This window comes from Bidens hawaiensis, unplaced genomic scaffold, assembly GCF_021521415.1.
Source record: "Bidens hawaiensis isolate Kalapana, Puna unplaced genomic scaffold, B.hawaiensis_p1.1 tig00000055_1, whole genome shotgun sequence".
In the NCBI taxonomy this organism is placed as follows: Eukaryota; Viridiplantae; Streptophyta; class Magnoliopsida; order Asterales; family Asteraceae; genus Bidens; species Bidens hawaiensis.
In genome coordinates this window covers 4,097,429-4,117,731 of record NW_027491016.1, presented here as the reverse complement: position 1 = coordinate 4,117,731, position 20,303 = coordinate 4,097,429, and the positions used below count along the sequence as shown (strand labels likewise).

The following is a 20,303-nucleotide window of genomic DNA, read 5'->3' as shown; positions in this document are numbered from 1 at the left end:
TTTATCCGCGGAATCCCTCAATTGGTGGACCGCTAGGCGCTCCGTCCGTCCGGACTTGTGGCCGGTTCGGGCTACCTTTAGCCAATGGGGGCTCGCGTACGCGTTACTTAGTTGGCCGTTCAAAAAAAAAATTTAACTTAATTTGATTTTTCTTAAGTTTTCCTGTTCTTTTAATAAAATATATAATTAAAGAATAATTTTTACAATGTACTTAGTTGGGATATTACGGTAAAAATAATTAAAGCTAAGCTTTAATAAAAAAAAATAAGATTGTTAGCTAACGATATGCATTTTTATAAGTTTAGTTACGATATAAAAAATGTTATATTGTGACCCTCTGATTGAAATGTTCTGGTTCCGTCACTGGCCCAGATACAATTGGATTGAGTTTGAAGTCAAAAGAGAAGACAAGAAAATCAATTAGATACTGAATCATACCTACAAGAGTGACAAGTATGATTTCAGAGCAATACTTGGCAAAAACATAGAGAATAATTGGATTAACATGACGGTGCTGGTGGTTCCAATTGCGTTTTTGTTGATGAATTTGATGTTGGGTGTTTGCACGCGACAAGTAATTCGCGGGTTTGGAATAAATGGGCCCAGGTTAGTTTCAAGTCAAATCGGCGAACCTGTTTAGCTAAACGGATCGGGTTCGGGTCAACCTGGGTGGTGGTGCCTGGTGGGTGGTGGTGGTGCTAATGAAGGTTGTTGGGGCTTTATGTTGAAGGAAGAAGATGGAGTGGGACCCACAACATACTTTTTATAATATAAAATGCCACTCCAGCACGAAAACTAACGGAGTTAGGGTCCGTTAAATTTGGGAGTGCCAGAAACAAATAGGATGAAAGTTGGGAGTGGTGTGTAACGAATTGAAAGTTGGGAATATTATCAGCCAACAGATGAAAGTTAGAAACATTAAAAACCAAAATTCCTTATTTTTTTATATGTTAATTTGACTCTCATATTTTATGGGTTTTAACGCTTGGGTTTACCAACGTTGTTTATAGGCCTGTAAACGAACCGAGCGTTCGATGAACTTTCGTGAACCGTTCGACGGAAAGTTCGTTTATGTTCGTTTATATAATAAATGAACGAACATGAACAAAAAATTGTGTTCGTTTAATTAAACGAACGAGCATGAACACATGTTCCGTTCGTTCATTTATGTTCGTTTATTTAAGTTCGTTTATGTCTGTTTAATTATGCTCGTTTATGTATTAATAGAAAATAATTAAATATTATCTAGATAGGTCATGTGCTTAAATATATTATTATATTTGTTAATTTTTGTTTTGTTTAAGTGTTTTCATTTAAGTTCGTTTATTTTTGTTTGTGTTCATTTACATTTGTTCATATATGTTTGTTTAGATTTTAAGCAAACTAACACAAATGTCTCTTTTAAAATAAACAAACATTAACATAAATATTTGTTCGATTAAGTGTCCGTGTTCTTTTAAAGTTAAATGAACGAACACGAACATGCCATTGTTCGTGTTCATTCGATTCGTTTACAAGCTTTCATTATTTACATTGATGAATAGATCGGTCCCAATATCTAGGCTCTGCTGATTTTATTTGTGTTCGTGAATCGTTCATGAACACATTAATTTCCTTAATGAACAAACGCGAACACAAAATCTCATTCGGCAAGTGTTCGTGAACCATTCGTGAACACATTATTTTCTTAACGAACGAACATGAACAAGGCCTTGTTCGTGTTCGTTCGGTTCGTTTACAGCCGTAGTTGTTTATACCATAACGAACGCAACCGATACTGACTGATTTTAAATATATTAATTTGATGAATTCATTTATTAGGTTTTGTTCTGGTACCATAATAAATGTAGCCAATACCGAGAAAATTTGTGATAACTCGCCACTGCAATACCAAGGTTTTACCGACTGATTTCTCTACGTAACACGTGGGGGTAAAATACTATTTAAAGTGACCATTGTCAAACAGCCATATTGACATGGCCCACCAAATTCATCCGTTGTTCGCTTCAATTTCGTTTCAATTTGGTTTCGGTTTTTCAATTTGGTATCGGTCCAGAAACTCAACTTTGGTACCGATTCGGAACCGATTTTGGTACCGGTACCGGTATCGAATTTGCACATCCCTAGGTAAAAGAGTCATTTAATTGGTTAATTTTGATGAAATAAGGAGATATGTAATATATATGGTTTAGAAAGGGAAAATATGCAATTAATATTTTAGGGTAGCGTAAATATGTAATAAGGAAACTTAAGAAGGGAATATATGTAATTGCCACCAGAAAAAAAGTCTTAACTCATACGAAATCGGCGTTGAAATTTTTTATCGTTATACAACTAGTTGTAAGAAAAATAATCATTCACCAAACACGCGTGAGCACCCTGCCGATCACATTTAAGATCTGGTTGTCTAGTACGTCGTTGTGACAATTCGGCTTCAATTCGTCTTTTGAAAGTTGAACGGCCACCTATGCAGCGGTTAAAAGCAACTCATGGAGTGTTCCCAAGTTGGATGGAGAGTCGGAGTGTGATGACAGTTTTTGAAAAAATATAGAGATTTTTTTTTTTTTTTTTGGAGGATTTGATGATTTGAGAGTATGTGTTTGAAAGAAATATGTATGCATACAATATAAGGTTTTGAAAAAAAAAAGTTAATTACTACATATAGTAAAAGTGGTAGTTGGTGTCACAAGATCTTTAAGCCTTTAACTTTTAAGATGAATTATATGAGCTGATCTTTAATTGATTGTCATGGTCTGATGGCTAGGGAATTCCTTGTTAAGTTTCTTGTGGGAGACTGCGCATGTTCATATCCTCTTTGTTACTGGATTTAATGTGAAAAAATTATCCTCTGGTTTTCGATTTTGCCATGCATATTTTTTTTATTATTTTTATTCATGTGGGAGACTGTGCATGTCCAAGTCCTTTTTTAAATACATATGTAAATTTCTTTAGAAAAGTACACGTTTTTTTTACTTAATAAATCATGTTTAAGATTTAGCATCGGTACCGCTAATACCAACCGAATTCGTGTCATTTACATGTTGTAACGCGGGATGTAGACCAAATAGTATATAGCCAGGAAGTTTATTATATGTAACTAGGTGTTTTACCCGGCGTAATGTTTTTCTTTTAAATGCTAAAAAATAACGCCAAATCAACCGGGATCGATGGTGTCTCCACTAAACCGTACAAAAAACACGTGTCGCGATGGCGAACCGACACGGTATGGTTATGCAACCGAACTACGCATGAGTTTTACCAACCGACGTCACCCCAATGATCATCCTCAATGTTTATTTTTTATATATTTTTGTTTTTGTTTTAATTCCAACAATGCAACGAACATAACCGAAACCGACAGAATTAACGTCAAGTTACTGCCTCAACGCTCGAGAAAAACAACCCTTAGGTTTTACCACAGCCTAGTGACGATATCCTTAATATGGAGCCGAAACTACTAACTAGCATGAATGCACCTACTTTATATCACCCTTCATTTTGAATTAGCCAAAGCAATGTCTCCTTGCATATGGACTCCAAACATTTATGATCTAGATGTGAATAAGTCAAACATAACCACGTCTGTTGACCAATTAAAGATTCTAACGAATTTACTTGAATTCCTTCACATGATGGAAATGATTTGGAATTCCTTTATTTAAAGGATTTTGAAGGAATTGAATTCCAATTCCAATTCTTTGTCAACCAAACACACCAAAATATACTTAAGATACCAATTCCGACAAAACAAACACCTTAAGGAATGAAAATCAATTCCAATTCCATCCAAATTCCATTCCATTACAGTGAAACGAACGCACCCCTACTAACAAGAAGATGGATAATTAATTAATAAGTTTAAGTTGAATTTTGAACGCAATATATATAGTATTAAGAAAATGAGCTGCAACTAAAACAAGCATGCAATGCCACAAAAGAGAGAGAGAGAGAGAGAGAGCAGTATGAAAGCTCCACAACTTTGAGCATAATTGTAGAGAATAATACATCTGCTGCTGCTGCATGAGAACCACTGGACATCTGTTAAATCACAACACAAAAACAGAAATGTAAGATGTTGTAATCATGCCCATGTGTTAGATTCAGAATAACAAAACCATGGTTACAATGAATAAGCCATAAACATATTTCGAAAAGCAAGTAAACAGGTAAACCAAGATTTGGAAGGTTGAGTAAGAAGTTTACCAGAATAAGGATGGTCACGCAACTAATCGGGGAGGAGAAATTAGCAGCTTAAAGCCATTACTTTGCTTTTTCTTGCGTTCATGGATTAACCGTGCAGAAGATATAGCAGACGGCGTGTGATGCAGCTCCATACTCTGTAGTGTAGACACATCTGCCAACCCACGAGGAACAGCCACCAAATCACCACACTGCTCAAGTACAATGTGTTCTAATCTAGGGAAGTGATGACCCGAAGCCTCCCAATGCACCAAGTCCGTTTTTCCGATCAGCAAATATTTAAGTAGCCGAAACCCACCGTTAAGTGACTCCCATCGAGGTCCCGTAAATGCATACATTTTCAGTTTGAGCACTTCAAGATATGGCAGAATGGCTATTGCAGACATATGTTTCCAGTCTAACAAGGTGTTTGACAAAGTCAGCTTGTTTAAATGGGGCGGGAATTTGTATGATGGTGGAAGACTTCTCAACCTACCTTCGGATGGCTGACGTGGAGACGTGACATTTAATAACTTCAATTTCTCGAGGCGATCGAGCTTAGCAAGGTTAGAAAACATACTAGAACCCTTCTCTACTTCCATGAGAATGACAAGTTTTCCACAAATTCCAAGATTTTTAAGATTAGGAGTTCTAGCAAAGATGCTCTCAGTGCAACTATTAGGTGAAATAATAGACAAGGTTTGCATGTTTCCTTGCACAGACGAGTGTTCTATATCCATTTGGCTTTGGGCTTGAGGCCAACGTAGATGACTCAACGCATTTGTAATCAGATGTCTAAATTGTGTACTTGAATGTCAAGGTCTCGCGATGTTGTCTGAACGATTAAAGATTGAAGACTCCATAACTTGGAAATGGATGGAGGAAGAACCTTAAAGTCTCCAGAAATGGAAATGTACCTTAAATGCACCATTTGTGTGATTTCAACCAGGAAGCGGGAAATGCTGATGGATCTGATATCCAACACACGAACTATCTTAAAAGCTTCATAAATGAAAGATGTATGTTCTCCAGATAATTCTGTTTCTTCCAACAGAAAACACAAGAAAGACCGAACGTGCGGACCCAAAGGTTTGGAGTGAATAAAGTTCATGACACCTGAATGAACACAAAGACGCCGGTGATAATTATAGCTTCCGGATGAGATCAAAGAAGCTTGATCATGTATGTTTCTATTAATTACTTGTAAAAACTTCTCTTCTCGTGCTTCACGTATGCAAAAGTCGCGCAACATATCATGAACACAACATGTTTTTATCCTTCCGTTTGCTCTCCTTTCCGCGATCAATATCAGATTCCGTTCAACAAGATCTTCCAAATATCCCTCGGCTAAATCTTCCAAACATTCTTGCTCGCTTTCTTGTATAAACCCCTCTGCCACCCATAACATAACCAGCTGCGAAACAGGCACATGAAAATTTTCAGGAAAATCACCAAAATAGAGGAAGCACGCCTTCAAATGATTGGGTAAATGCTTGTAACTTAATGCCAATACATCCAAACACTGCTTCGGGTCTCTTGCAACATAAGAACCAACACTTTCAGCAACATTTTTCCACATGTCGAATGTTTTATCTTTCTTCAAAAGAAGTCCAGCAATTACAACTATCGCAAGTGGCAACCCATCACATTTTTTAGCTATTGTTTTGCCAAGTTCAACCAGCTCAAACGGGCAACTTCGTTTTTTAAATGCATTTGTAGAAAGTAGTTCAAAACTTTCATCTTCATTCAGAAACCGCAAACGAAGGGGTGGGGTAACAGGGTTTGCAAGCAAAGCCAACTCGGTGTTGCGGGTTGTTAACAGTATTCTACTTCCGCAATCTTGGTTGGGTAAAACTGTGCTGAGATCATACCACGCATCGGCTGTCCATACATCATCTAACACAATGAGATATCGTTGACTGTACAAATGCTTGCATATTTCTTCAATTATCATTTCCTCATTCATTTTAGAAGTATGATAAGAAGGCGGGATTAGAGAGCCCAAAATAGCCAAAAGTACTTCTTTTCGGTTGTATTCTTGGGAAACATACACCCAAGCGCGAACAAAGAAGTGAAACTTAATGGCGGGATGACGGTAAACCTTTTTAGCAAGAGTTGTCTTGCCAAGTCCACCAGTACCAATCACCGAGACAACTTCTAGAGATACATTGATATCAGTGAGTCGACTCACTACTTGTTTTTCTTCTTCATCAAAACCAATAACATAATCTTCTTCATCCTCTAGTTTTCTTCTTTGTGACAGTGAAGATTTCTTTGAAGACTTACCAACATGACGATCAAACAACTTTTTATCGTAAATCTCCTTCATTTTTGCCTTGATGGATTGAATATCTTTAATAACAGATAGAAGCATATCTGGATGATCAAAGGAATGGTCAAATATGCTCCTTTCTTCATGCATGGCTGCATTATTAACCACAAATGTGTCAATGATGTCTTCAGCTTCATAGGCTACATCTCTGATCAGCCTTACTAAATCTGTTACAAATCCATTATAATCATTATGTTTTGTTTTCAAATCTTTGAGAATTACTTTCATCAAGCCAAGTTCGTTGTAAAGAAGTTCAACTTGATCCTTTACTCCATATATCAAATCAGTTTTGTAGAGCAGCAGTTGATTTAGATTGCACAATAGAGATTCAACCTGAGCAACCGCCATTTTGGATCCAAAAATTATAAATCACTTCACCTGGAACAATAAGGAATGCCTTTTAATGGCAAACTAGAAGAGCATCTTTATATCATAACATACTAAAAAATAGGAAATAACACTTGCTAACACACCATAGAAAACATATATCATCTATTAAATTATGATGAACCAGTATGAAAGTTAACTACACCAACATGTCTGCATCACATATTCATAACATGAATGTCAACCGTTCAAACTTTCTCCTCATAGTTAAGGAACGAAACTAAAATTGAGATTAGGTCTGATATACGATTCAAGGTAAGGTGGTATTTAGGTAGCCAATTTCCTCAAAACATTCACGAAATAACAATCGATTCTAACAGATATTCACCGTAGAAAATCAAACAGAAACAAAAACACAAACCAGATTAGATCCGTAGAAGTTTTATGGAAATTAACCCCGGTCGAGTAGCAACTTATGACTTTCACATCGACTTAACTATCTTGTTTCCGAGTTGTTTTAGGTTTTTGGATGCATCCGAAGTACCAACGTTTTCATAAACGCAGGTCAAACCAAACAGATGACGTCATAATGATCTTATAAAATATGTAAAAAAACTAGTATTTTGGGGGTATGAAAGCGTAACCCCGAAAACCTAACGACGTCCACATGTTACTACAAAATCGGTCGTCAATTAAAATTCGTTTATAACATTCAAGACTTTCTATAAAAAAACGAAACCACCCTATACGCTTCATAACCATCAACCACCATGGCACCACCTCTATCTCCACATGATTTCTTTCTAATTGAAAATCGTACTTAGATTACTCGTTTTGAAGGTTTGAATTGTCAATTTCAGAATTTTGAATTCAAGCATTTAAAAATAGGAAACAAAGAGACCTAGAAAAACCGCCGTCTATAAAGCTCAAGAAACCATCATAACTTCAAATAAAATTTTAGCGAAAATCTGAAGCATCAACAAATAAAAAGAACATTAATACATGATTATTCAAAACCGACTTTTAACTCACAATCCAACTTAATAAACGGTTTATTAATTTTTTTTATGGCAAGTTAATTGAGTGCGTGAAACTTCTTTTGCTACACAAAGTCAAAAAAGGTAAGTAGAGTGTCCAATAACTAATATAGTTACTACATCAACAACATGATTTACAACCAACAATACACAAACATTTTTATAATATACAAAGCAACTATACATGCGTTTTGGATCGAGTAGTACATAAGAAAATGACAATTATTCGTACAAATCAATAAGCACAAAGTAGATACCATTATGCACAATTTGAAGTGAATAGTAATTTTCCCTCACACAACCAATCTCACAATTGTAATATATATAATATTTAATGGATAATTATATTAAGAGAGAACGGTAGTTTTCACCTCTATGATTTGACCAAATCTACGATTTTAGTCAAATAATTTTAAATTTATAATTTTTGTTCAATAATTTTATTTTCACTTAAATTAAACCATCCTACCACCACCCTTCATGACAAATATCACATTTCAATCCATAAATAAACTAAAAATCACATTTTACTAAATTTGTTTCATTTAAAAATCTCTACATCCAAGTCATCCATTCCACATATTTGTCAATATTCAATTAAATAATAATTATTATTCTTCTATTTATTATTTTTTCTATTCACTTTCGCTCGCATCCACTCATAAAAAATACACGGGGGACAGGGGCGCAGCTATGAAGGGGCCCAGGGTGGACCCGGTCATGTTGAGTTGGCAATTTAAAACAATGATTTGTGTGTTCATTGGAGATGCTCTGAGCTGCCATGTATCGCAACACACATGACAAATGTCATGATGGCTACCAAGTGTTGATGTGTATACATGCCTCCCTTCTGCATGCAAGAAGTGTCGCGATGACTCATCACTATATATAGAAAGATCGGTGGCAACTGGCAGTTTTCATATACATATTGAGAACCCGACCAGTCACGACACATACACCTAAGGGTGTTCATAGTCCGGTTTTCACGGTTTTCAGGTCAAACCGTAACCAAACCGTTAGTGACGGTTTTTATTTTTCGTAAACCAAAACCAAACCGCTGAACCAAACCGAATCGTTAGTAACGGTTTGGTTCTGGTTTGGCTTCATTGTTTAGGCGTGTCAGAATTTATATAAAATGTCTAAAATGATTTATGATATTTTATTGTAAAGTTCTTAATAAATTATGAAATTTAACTAGCATCTACTGATTTTGTTCTCAGTTAAAAATTTTTAAGACCGAACAATGTTTCTTGCGTTTTGGACTTGGCCTTAGCCCACTATGTTTTAGTTACTGTCAATATTTATTAATGCATATTTATATGCACATATTAATACAAAATATTATATGTGTCTAGTAATATATATATATATATATAGACACACACATACCCACATACATACACACATATATATAAAAATACTTAAAAATATATATGATTAAACTGTCACACCCCAACCTAAGGCGGAAATACCGGGGCGAAGATACTATCATAAATATAAATGACAATATCTAATTAATTATTTTGTTCAAATAACACACACAATAATCAAATACAACGAAACAATTCATATAAATAAATACAATAATTTAAAATCAAGTTTATCTTCAATATAACCCTAAGGTCTTTCTAAGTATCCATCCTTCAACTCAGGCAACCTGCATATGCGTAGAAAATGGAGTTTTGTCAACAAACATGTTGAGTGAGATGATAACCAATTTTGACACAACAAATAGTTATATAATAAATAAATAATAAATGATAAGTGTTAAATGCGCAAACCAATCTATGTGGTAATAATCAATCAAACCTTAACAAACCAAAACCAAGTTGTACACGTGTGCCAATGAATTGTTGCCAAGCGAATCGGACATTGATTACAATGACTAAATTGTCGGTTTACCTTCGCCAAGCGAATCGGGCTCCAGTTACTAAGATGGTCGAATGATCATACTAATGAGAACCCTATACAAGGGGATATTTTGGACCTCTCTGAACGTTATCAAGTAAACAATTAAACATGTAGCAATTAGCAAATAGCATTCAACTGATATTCACACAATAATTATGTTTGCGATTTTGAGTATATATATAGAGTTGAAAATATGAGTAAGTACGCATATGTCCCAAAACGTTAGAAAACAGTGTATAAAAAGGGGAATGATCAAACTCACCTTAGATTAAAGGCAATTGAGTATAATTAAGAATAAACGAGTCAACGGATAAGCGAGTCGTCCAATACGTGTCAAACGAGATAATAGATCAGAACATGAAACTTTTTGATATGAAACTATAAATAAAAACGAACTTAATGCCGCTGGAATCAATCCAAACGGATGAGTAGAACTCTAGTTATGTTGAATTTAAGATTTAAGCGAGCTGGTACTAACCAGAATTCGAACAGCGAGTCGGAAGTCGGGTTTTGGGCAGTAGCCTTCAAATTACGTTACGAGAATAAAAGTCTTCTGGACCGAACGTTGAATCCGACCAGAAGTGCGAGAAAACGCAAAGTCAAACTTGTTGACTGTTTTACCCTTTATCGGGTTTTAAAGGAATTGACCAGTCAACACCCTTCAACCACCGAAATTGATTGAAGTTTATTGACTAGGGAATATGTATTAACGATTATAACTTACCCAGAAAGGGAAAGGATTGATGAGAAACGGAAGTCAAAGGTTCTTGAACTTGCAAAGTCAAACGGATATGAACGGTTCTTTAACAAAACACCAAAAACCGAAGGCAACACGAGATGGCAGAGGCTAGAGACGGCTGAGGGATGTTCTTTAGGGTTTGATTAAAGTTTACAGCAGATTTTAATGGTTATTTATATAGGAAAACATAAACCGAACTAATTATAGTCTTTTTGACCCGTTTAAGCAAGTAAATATGGTTTAAGGGAAAGAATCAACAAAAGATTCGTAAAGATTTGACCTTGGGCAATAAGAAACGAATTAGAACTTGTATTTTAGTTATATTATGTTTACTTGGTCCTTAATTCACTCAAACATGCTTAAAATAAACGATTTTATACCTTAAACGAACTAGGAAACGAAATCAAGTTAAATGATCTGACCAGCTAGGCCATGGCGGCACGCGCCGGGAGTGGGGAGTCTGCCCGCGCGGCGCTCCGGCCACCTATGGTGGAGTTTCACTAAATGGCAGATTTGGTCCCTGAACTTTGATATTTGGTTACTTATTGAACTTTTTATAATATAAATAAGAAATAAAGGATATATAAAACTTGAAGGGTCCAAAGTGAACTTTAGAAACTTAAATATTTGTTTCTTGATTAATTATAATGATCTAAAATATTCCCGGTTCGGGTTATGAGTAAACGAATACGGTTTAGAAAATCCGAAATGTTACATAAACTGTATGGTCCGGTCCAGTCCGGTTTTATACGGTTGGTTTTCGGTATAAATCATAAACCAAACCGTTCACTAAGGTTTAAAAATTTTCAAACCAACCGTGAAACCACACCGAAGACCGGTTTAGGCGCCCAAAATCTTTAACCGACTGACAAATGTTATGGTGGAAGGATTCTACTTTGCCCGCCCAAAAAAAATACAAGGATGTTATGTGCATTTCGATTTCTGGTGTCAGAACCTGCACCGCCCTATAAGTTCAGGGATGCAAATCAAATTTCTCTGTTTAATTATAAATTCTAAGTCAATTTTTCTTGTAAGTTTAAAGTTTTAAGACTAGACATAAGATACCCAACCAATTTAAATTTATGATATAATACACACTCGAAAGATGTAAAATAAATAAATAGGTTAAATGGGTCAAGTCGTCGAGTTAACACAAACACGGCCCCCGTCTAGTTAAACATGTTCGGAGGTTTGACTCGAACCCATTTTATACTAAACCCACCCAAACCCACAAACTCTGTGTTTTCGTATTATGTAAACCATACACGCCCTTAAATGACATGTTGCACAGCTCAACCTCCTCTTTTGCTATCCATGCTAATTAGTAACTAGTATAAGATAATCAATTTCAACAGCATATATCTATAACAATAAGGGTCTGTTTGGTATGGGGTTTTCAAATGGACGAGGGAATGGAATGGATGTGGGAATAGAATGGATGAGGTAATGGAATGGCTCATTTCCATTCCATTGTATTACTTTGTTACCATATGGGAATGGAATTAATCATTACTTTGTGTTGTTTGGTAGATGAAGAAATAAAATAAAGTTGGTGATGACTTGAGGTTCTAGTGGTGGTATGGAGGTAGTGTTGGGTGATGGTGGTGGTGGGCGGCGGCGATGGCGATGGTGGTAGTGGGTAGTAGTGGTGGTGACGGGTGGTGGCGGCAATGGTTGGAGGCGGCGACGGTTGGTGGTGGTGGACGGTGGCGGTGGGTAGCGTCGGGGGTACCTAGTGTGTGGCGTAGGCAGGGTTGGCGGTGGTGGTGGACGGTAGTGGTGGGTAACGGCGGTGCTACGTAGTAGGTGGCGTCGATGACAGTGGTGTTGGGTGACAGCGGCGATGGTTAGAGGAGGCGGTGGGTGGCGGGTGGCGGCAACGGTGGTGGTGGGTGGCAACAACGATGGCTAGAGGAGGTGTTGGGCAGTGGTGGTGGGTGGCGACGATGGTCGGATCATGGACATGTGATGATGGGTGGCAGCGATGGTCGGAGTTGGCGGTGGTTGGTGTTGGTGGCGATGGTGGAAAGGTGATGGAGGTGTGCAAAGTGAAAGATGGAATGGAATGACAAACAAGGATGGTGGATGAAATGAATTTGGGTATTTTAGAGGGAATTGAATGGACTATAGGACTGGTTGGTAGCCTCTTAACAATCTTTAAGAGGCTACCTCTTAATGGCCCATAGCCTCTTAATGGTTAAGAGGCAATCGTAAGTTTGATTGGTTAAGAGGCTACCTCTTAATGGTTACCTTTTAACCATTAAGAGCGCGTTCGTTTCACAGAATTCGTGGGAATTCAAAGGAATTGGAATTAAAATCCCATGACATGGCGTGTTCGTTTTGTTGGAATTGGAATCTTAATTTCCTTTTGATGCGTTCGGTTGTCAAGGAATTGAAATTGAAATCCAATTCCTTCAAATTCCTTTAAATAAAGGGATTCTAAATCCTTCCAATATGTGGAGTATTTCAAGTGAATTCGTTGAAATATTTTGTCGAGATATATTTTTTTTAACGAGAACAACGAATAAAATATTTTGTTTTTTTTTTACTTTTTTCGTTTTTGATTTATATTTTGAGTTATGAATGTTTTATTATTATTTCTGAATATTTTTTTGAGGGGTTTTTGATCTTAATAGAAAACCCCTAAGAAAATTTAAAAAATGATAATAAAAAAATCATAACGCAAAATATAAATAATAAACAGAAATATTTTAAAAAATAAAATGTTTTCGCCGTTATCTTCGTTAAAAAAACTCGATTTCAATTCATGTCAAACGAACACATCAAGCATGGAATTGGATTTCAATTCCTTCAAATTCCAATTCCTATTGGAATGTTCAGATTCAAAATCCAATTCCTTATAATTCCAAATCCTATGCAAATTCCAATTGCAATTCCATTCCATTCTATGAAACGAGCGAGTCCTAAGAGGTTATGAACCATTAAGAGGTAGCCTCTTAATGACTGTTAAGAGGCTACCAAACAACCCCTATGTAATAGATCATTCCATTCTATTAACTAACCAAACACTCATTTTTTCATTCCTTTGCAATGATCAATTTCATTCCATCTCTCGTTATTCCATACCATATGCCATCTAATAAATTTTGACAATAATTAAAAGCGGCCATTTTTGACCCTAATCCAAATTGGCCCGATCCTGTTTTAGCCCGTTGAATAGCCCAACCTCTTGCCACATGTGCTAATTAATATCAGATAAGGGTGACAAATTAGTTGGGTCAGGTCAAAACAGGTCATGGGCCAGAACGGGTTAACTAAAAAAAGGGATGTTTTGGGTTGGGTCGGAACGGGTCCGGGTTGAAATGGGTTCAGGTCGGAATGGGTCAGAATGAGTTGAGATAAAAAAAAACCCTAGAAAAATAATTAAAAAAAATCATAACTCAAAATATAAATCAAAAACAAAAAAAATAAAAAAAAACTAAAATGTTTCCCCTGTTGTCCTCGTTAAAAAACCCGAAAAATTGAAACCCAACCTGTTCCATTAGAAAACTTGTGTCAGCTCGAAACTTGATCCGAGCCAAATCCTGAACCGAATCCGTTCCAATCCGAAACCCGTTTTGTACTAAAACCTGTCTCGTGCGGAAATATGTGCCACTTCGAAACCCGTTCCGAACTGAGCCTATTCCAATCCAAAACTTGCCACATATCCTAGGACACTAAGAGCATTCTCATCCCACCCCCTATCCCTAAACAAAAAATTACACTAAACTCACAACATTTTCTCTCTCGATTTTAATTAAATATACTTTTTATACCTTTTATCATTACCTTTTATCTTTCCTTCACTCACAACCACTCTCAGAATATATTAAAAATTATAGGGGATGAACAGTAACTTTTTAAATATACATAAAAATCACTATTTTTTCTAAAATATAAAAACTCTTCACTCACAACACCCTGAATCGCTCTCTAAGTTATAAAAACACCCCTCACATTAAATGAGGGGTTGGATGAGAATGCTCTAACCCACATCGACCTATTTCTTTAAATTTGTCGACCCATTTTAACCAGAAAATAATAATGTGGAATTTTATGTGACTCATTTTAACCATTTTAGTTAATATCTAACCCAAACCAACCCAAACTAACCCATTTAAAATACAGTGGGTCAAGATTGCCGCCTCTATTATCAGATAATCAATTTTAAAGTTTATATCAATAATAACCGCCACAGTTATGTAACTTTAAGAAAATAAATAATAGTAAATACACGAAAGATAACCGCACATTAAGGTGCAAGATACCCGAAAGTCTTGGCTAATCTTGTCACATGTGAAGTTTTCTTATCGGTGGCGAGCCGAGCAACACCAAAGTCCGCAACTTTGGCTCACATATCATCCCCAAGTAATATATTAGACGGTTTAAGATCCCTATGAATTAAATGTTGTTGTGCTAAACCATGTAAATACCCAACACCTCTAGCAAAACCCAAAGCAATAATCAATCTTTTAGTTCATTCAAGCAGTTTCAAATCTTCTTCTTGCCAATAATAAGACATGGTTCATTTTCATGTCTTATTAGTTTAGTTTCTGAGTGACTTAAAAACATTAAAAATAACATCACTTGAAGTACCTTTAATCATCAGTTTACATCATACAAAATTATCATTAAAACCATCTAACTAGCAAAAATAACATTTGAAATTCAATATTTTCAATTATATTGCTCATCAAATATTCGATTATAGTTAACAAATAACCGAGTGGGTCAATGCATGAAGATAATTGTTAACACAAAGGGCCTTCAACTTTAAAACTATGCTTAAATCATAACCCTTAGTTATGAATTTGGCCCAATTTGAATAATGACCACCGAAACCTCAAAACTTTCTAACCTATTCAACAAAAATTAACAAACAAAAAGATATGATCGACACATTCTTTATCTTATTTTAAAATTATACTATATATTAAAGGAAAACTTCAAGCTACACTGCTACAACTTTAGTATAGGTCCAATCAGTGGCTGTCTTTCTTTTTTTTATATTTCAAATTCTGTTTTTGTATTTAATGAATTAAAACCAATCATAGTAACCAAAATGAAAGCTGATGTAGTGGTATTGTAGTGTTGTTGTAGCATATGGACCCGAGTTCAAATCTCTAGTTGGCCAATTTTGGGTTTTTTTTTGGTTTTCTTATCAACAGAATATTTTTTAATTCATAGACTTCATATTAAATTAAGCAATGGAAAATGTAAGGTGGTATGGTGATAAAGTTACTATAATATATTATGTTTTATGTGTGTCTGAATCGTTTTGTGTATGTCTGAAACTTTCGATCGGCGCAACGCGCCGAGGTAACCTCTAGTTATTATCAAACTAAGAGCTAAAAGATATTTATGTTGCCGCCTTTCAAAATAAAAAAAAAGAAAGAAAGAAAGAAAAAGAAAAAATATTTCAATAATTTGTTCAAGAAATATAACCCAACTACCTAAGTGCCTATAGGATGTCTTAAAGATGATAGGGCATTCATATGGGTAGGATGCATGGCTTTCAAAACACATGGCAGCATCACCCTATCTCATATGGGTAAGCTGCATGACTTCAATCCATGACAAATGTTTGTCACATAAAATTGTTTTATTGTTGGTTGTTGAAGAATTAAAAAAGTTATAGGGTACTCATGGGTAGGTGCTGTCAGTAATTTTGTGGCCTGTGGGTAATTAAGGGTAGAAATGAGGTGACAACATATAATTAATCGATGTATGGATAATACCCATGAGTGCCCCTTCCCTCATTAGTTTAGGTTCCAAATCATGTTTTGTTCCAAACTTTGATCTTGCAATTTAAATAAAAAAAGTTGACATATTATGAAAAATGAAAGTAGGATAAGCGTTAGTTGTTATTAAATGCCATATATATCTTTTAAGACATGGCATGATAGCAAATCCAAAAAAGAAAAGAGCTACAATGACTTTGTTTGTGCCAAAGCTGGTGCATAAAAACTACGATGATACACATTACCCAACTAAATGAGCATTCAACATGGTCAATTAGCATCTCATAAAACCCTAGACTGTCATAATCAGGACATCACAAATATGATCACACAAAATTAACACACATTAAAAGGCATCAATTGGAAACAGAGCCAGCTTTGGCACAGGACCCATACATGTTTACTATGGTATCTTGTAACAGTTACACTGAAGAAACCATAAACATACATCAAAAGCTACATCGGAATCAGATTCAGAAAAAAACATTCATATTGATTGCAGCTATCTGGGAGAATGAATCACCAACTTAAACTGATTACTTCTCATATTATGTTCTTGCTGTGGTTGTTTTAGTTCCTCGATTTCCCGCGCTGAAGTTACAGCCAATGGCGTGCCACGCAGCTCGATGGTGTGCAATATTGGTACATTCGCCAATGCAAGAGGTATAGCAACCAATTTTTCACAATTCTCAACTAGAAGATGCTCTAATCTTGGAAGGTGAGAGTCCGCAGCTTCCCATCGCTCCAAATTCGTTCTACCAATACTCAAAAATTTTAGTTGGAGAAACCCACCATCAAATGTTTTCCATTCATGACCCTCAAAAGCATACGGTTTTAGTTTTAGAACTTGAAGATTTGGTAGCCTAGCTATTGTAAGCATGTGTTCCCAATCCAACAAGGTTTTTTATAAAGTCAAGTTCCTCAAATTAGGTGGGAATTTGTATACAGGTGGAAGACTTGTTAACTTGCCTTCACGTATCGGGGATGGGGATATGTCATTTAACAACTTCAGGTTCTTGAGGTTAAGCATCACACCAAACAAATTATAATTTCCCAGTGCTTCAACAAGAGTGACCAAATTTCCACGAATTCCAAGTTTTTTTAGATTGGGAGTTCTAGCCAAGACGTACCTACTACAGCTACATGGTGAAATAGTGGTCATAGTTAATAGTTTCCCTAGCAAAACCGAGCCGAATCTAGGTTGGACTTGATTCCCTTTTATACGAGTCAACGTGTTTGTGTGTAGATGTCTCGGTTACGTCATACTCCATATATCTATCGGAATGTCAAGCTCACGATAAACAATTACACTTAACAACCAACGACTGAAGATTCCATAGCTTAAATATGGATGAAGAACTTTAAATTTCCCGCAAATGGAAATGTATCTTAAATGCAATAGTTGTGTTATTTCAACCGGAAAGCGGGGCAACAAGATGGATCTCATATGTAGTACCCGAATCAACTTAAAGCTTTCATGGATGAAAGATGTATGCTTTCCGGATAATTCTCTACCTTCTGATGGATAACACAATAATGAACGGACATTTGGATCATAACGCCTTGATTGAAGAAAATTCCCAAAATCTGAATGAACACAAAGACAGCGATGCCAACAGTAACTTCTAGATGAGATTAGATAATTTGGATCTTGCACATTTCTTTCGGTCACGTGTAGAAACGCTTCATCTGCTGCTTCTTGTAAGCACAAATTACGCAGCACGCCATGAAGACGACATGATTGAATCCTTCCATTAGCTCCTCTTTTAGTTACTAAAATCAGATTATGTTCGACAAGATCTTCCAATTACTGCTCGGCTAAATCTTCTAAACATGTGTGGTCATTAGATTGTATAAATCCTTCTGCCACCCATAGTGTATGATACACAACATTTTTGTTGTGTCTTTCTTGATATGATAAAAATATATATATATAAAAGAAAACACCAAATAGCATCATAACTAAAGTTCAAGCAAACATCCCTAATACATTACAAAGAAATATCCTAAAAAATAATATAAGTCTTAACACCATAACATTAAAAATATTAACTCTAAAATAAAAGTATCAAATATGACCAACCAGTAGAAACATCAAAACCCTAGCCCTGTGGAGGCGGGTGAGGCTGACCTGGATCCTGTCATAGCCGCGCCAACTCAGGAACAACAAAACCGTGTGACTGGGCAGGTCAGCCTGTCATCCATAATACCGCTCATGCATGTCCACCATAAGTTCGATGCGGTGTTTCAAGTGCTCAAAATCCTGAGTAACCTGATGGGGCACCCTTTCAACTCTAACAACATGCTTATGCTGAGGCTGCTGATGCTGCTGAGCATGCTCATCCAAATGCTCTACCTATAAGGGTGTTAATGGGGGCAACCCGATCGGGGTTTCCAGTTAATCGGGTTTTTGAAAAAGAAAACTAACCCGCAATCCGACCCTATTAAAGTTCGGTTTAGTATGTTTCGGGTTAATCGTGTTTCGGGTTAGTCAGTTATGGTACCTACTACTATTTGGTAAGCCCCGGCGCATGGGGGAATGTCATGCCATGCATATAGACTTTTAATCTTATTAATAAAAAATTAATTAACATATAATAAGTCTTTGTTTTCAACCTTAGTTTAGGTATGGGATTTTGGGCATGGATATTGTTTTCGTAGTTTGGTTATTTTACAATAACTTAATAATTGATTTTATGGTTTTCTTTTCTTTTTTTTCTTATAATTTTTCTATTAGTAATATAAGTGCTAATACAAGATGATCGGGTATTCGGGTTATTCGAGTTAACCTGAAACCTGGAATTTTTTCTAAATTAGACCCGAAACCCGACCTTAATAACTATTCGGGTTAATTGGGTTCTGTTTTTTGAACACATGTACCTGTAAAGGGGGCTGCTGACGATGAGGATCCCAAATGATCCCTTCCTGAATAGAATATTGAAGACCCTCCAAAAAAGTACTAGCAATTCCCATGTTTTTAACCGTGGCTTCACCTAACTTCCTCGCTGTATAAACCCTCAAACCACAGGTAACTTGTTTAGCCAAACCTCCTAAACGCCGTGCAATGACTGCAACAAAATCCCCACACACAATCTTACCCTTAATTTTTTTTAACTTAACAAGGTAGTAAACTTAGCGAAGCAGCAAGCGATGTTGCAGTTAACATGCCTCAACAGACTGTGTATGTAAAACAGATCCGGCTGGGTGCACCACTACTTACTACTGTGACGTCCGGAAATGGAAGTAGCAATGATCTTGTGTAAGTAACGATGGAGGGGGTCTACAATACTAGAAGTCCTCGCCCTGACACCAAACTCCCCTAAGGCAATCTGTTTCCAAAATTCCTTCAGCGTAACCTCATCCATGTTTAACGTATGGTCAAAGAACAGGTTGCACATGACATAAATACTGATGATAGTAAGGTGGCGCCTAAGAAACCGCAAATGAATTGTGTCTAGCAGCATCTTGGCAGCCCACAAATGAACTATGTCTGGAAGGGTCCTCCTGAGTGGGTAGGAAATGATCAAAGCTTTCGTCTCTTAGCTTTAATGATGTAGAATTAATGCGCTTAAGCGGGGGATCATGTTTTCTCTCTGGCTGGGCTTGTAACGTTGGACGACAGCGAACATTTTTTTGAACTTTATTTTATTGATAGTTTGATGAACCTTGCTTTAATAATGATAGCCGCTTCGACAACAAACTTTTTTTCCACCTTTTGTCTCTTTATTAAACTTTTCTTTGAATACTTCTACCGTTTCGTGTACCATTGACTCAATATCTACATCTGAGTCAACATATAACGGATCGAAATCTAGCTTCTTCCAAAAGATATTTACCGAGTCCACTGGAATGGCTCTCCCCGAATTCAATACTTTGAAAGTATACATGGAATGGCAAATGACAACTTATGCGAATACGACACCCGCATTCTGAGTCATAGTGTTGTAGCTTGTCTATCCGCACAAGCTCTTCACACAATAATTCTAGAGCGTCATGTGAAACATGACGACGTAACTCATTAAACAGTGGTTTGTCGT

At 36.3% G+C, this 20,303-nt stretch overlaps 2 pseudogenes; both read right to left on the bottom strand.

Moving 5' to 3' along the window:
- Positions 1-4,217: 4,217 nt before the first annotated feature.
- On the bottom strand, positions 4,218-6,859 carry LOC143627853 (putative late blight resistance protein homolog R1B-14; annotated as a pseudogene).
- A 9,909-nt stretch (positions 6,860-16,768) lies between these two features.
- On the bottom strand, positions 16,769-19,631 carry LOC143627748 (putative late blight resistance protein homolog R1B-16; annotated as a pseudogene).
- Positions 19,632-20,303: the final 672 nt, after the last annotated feature.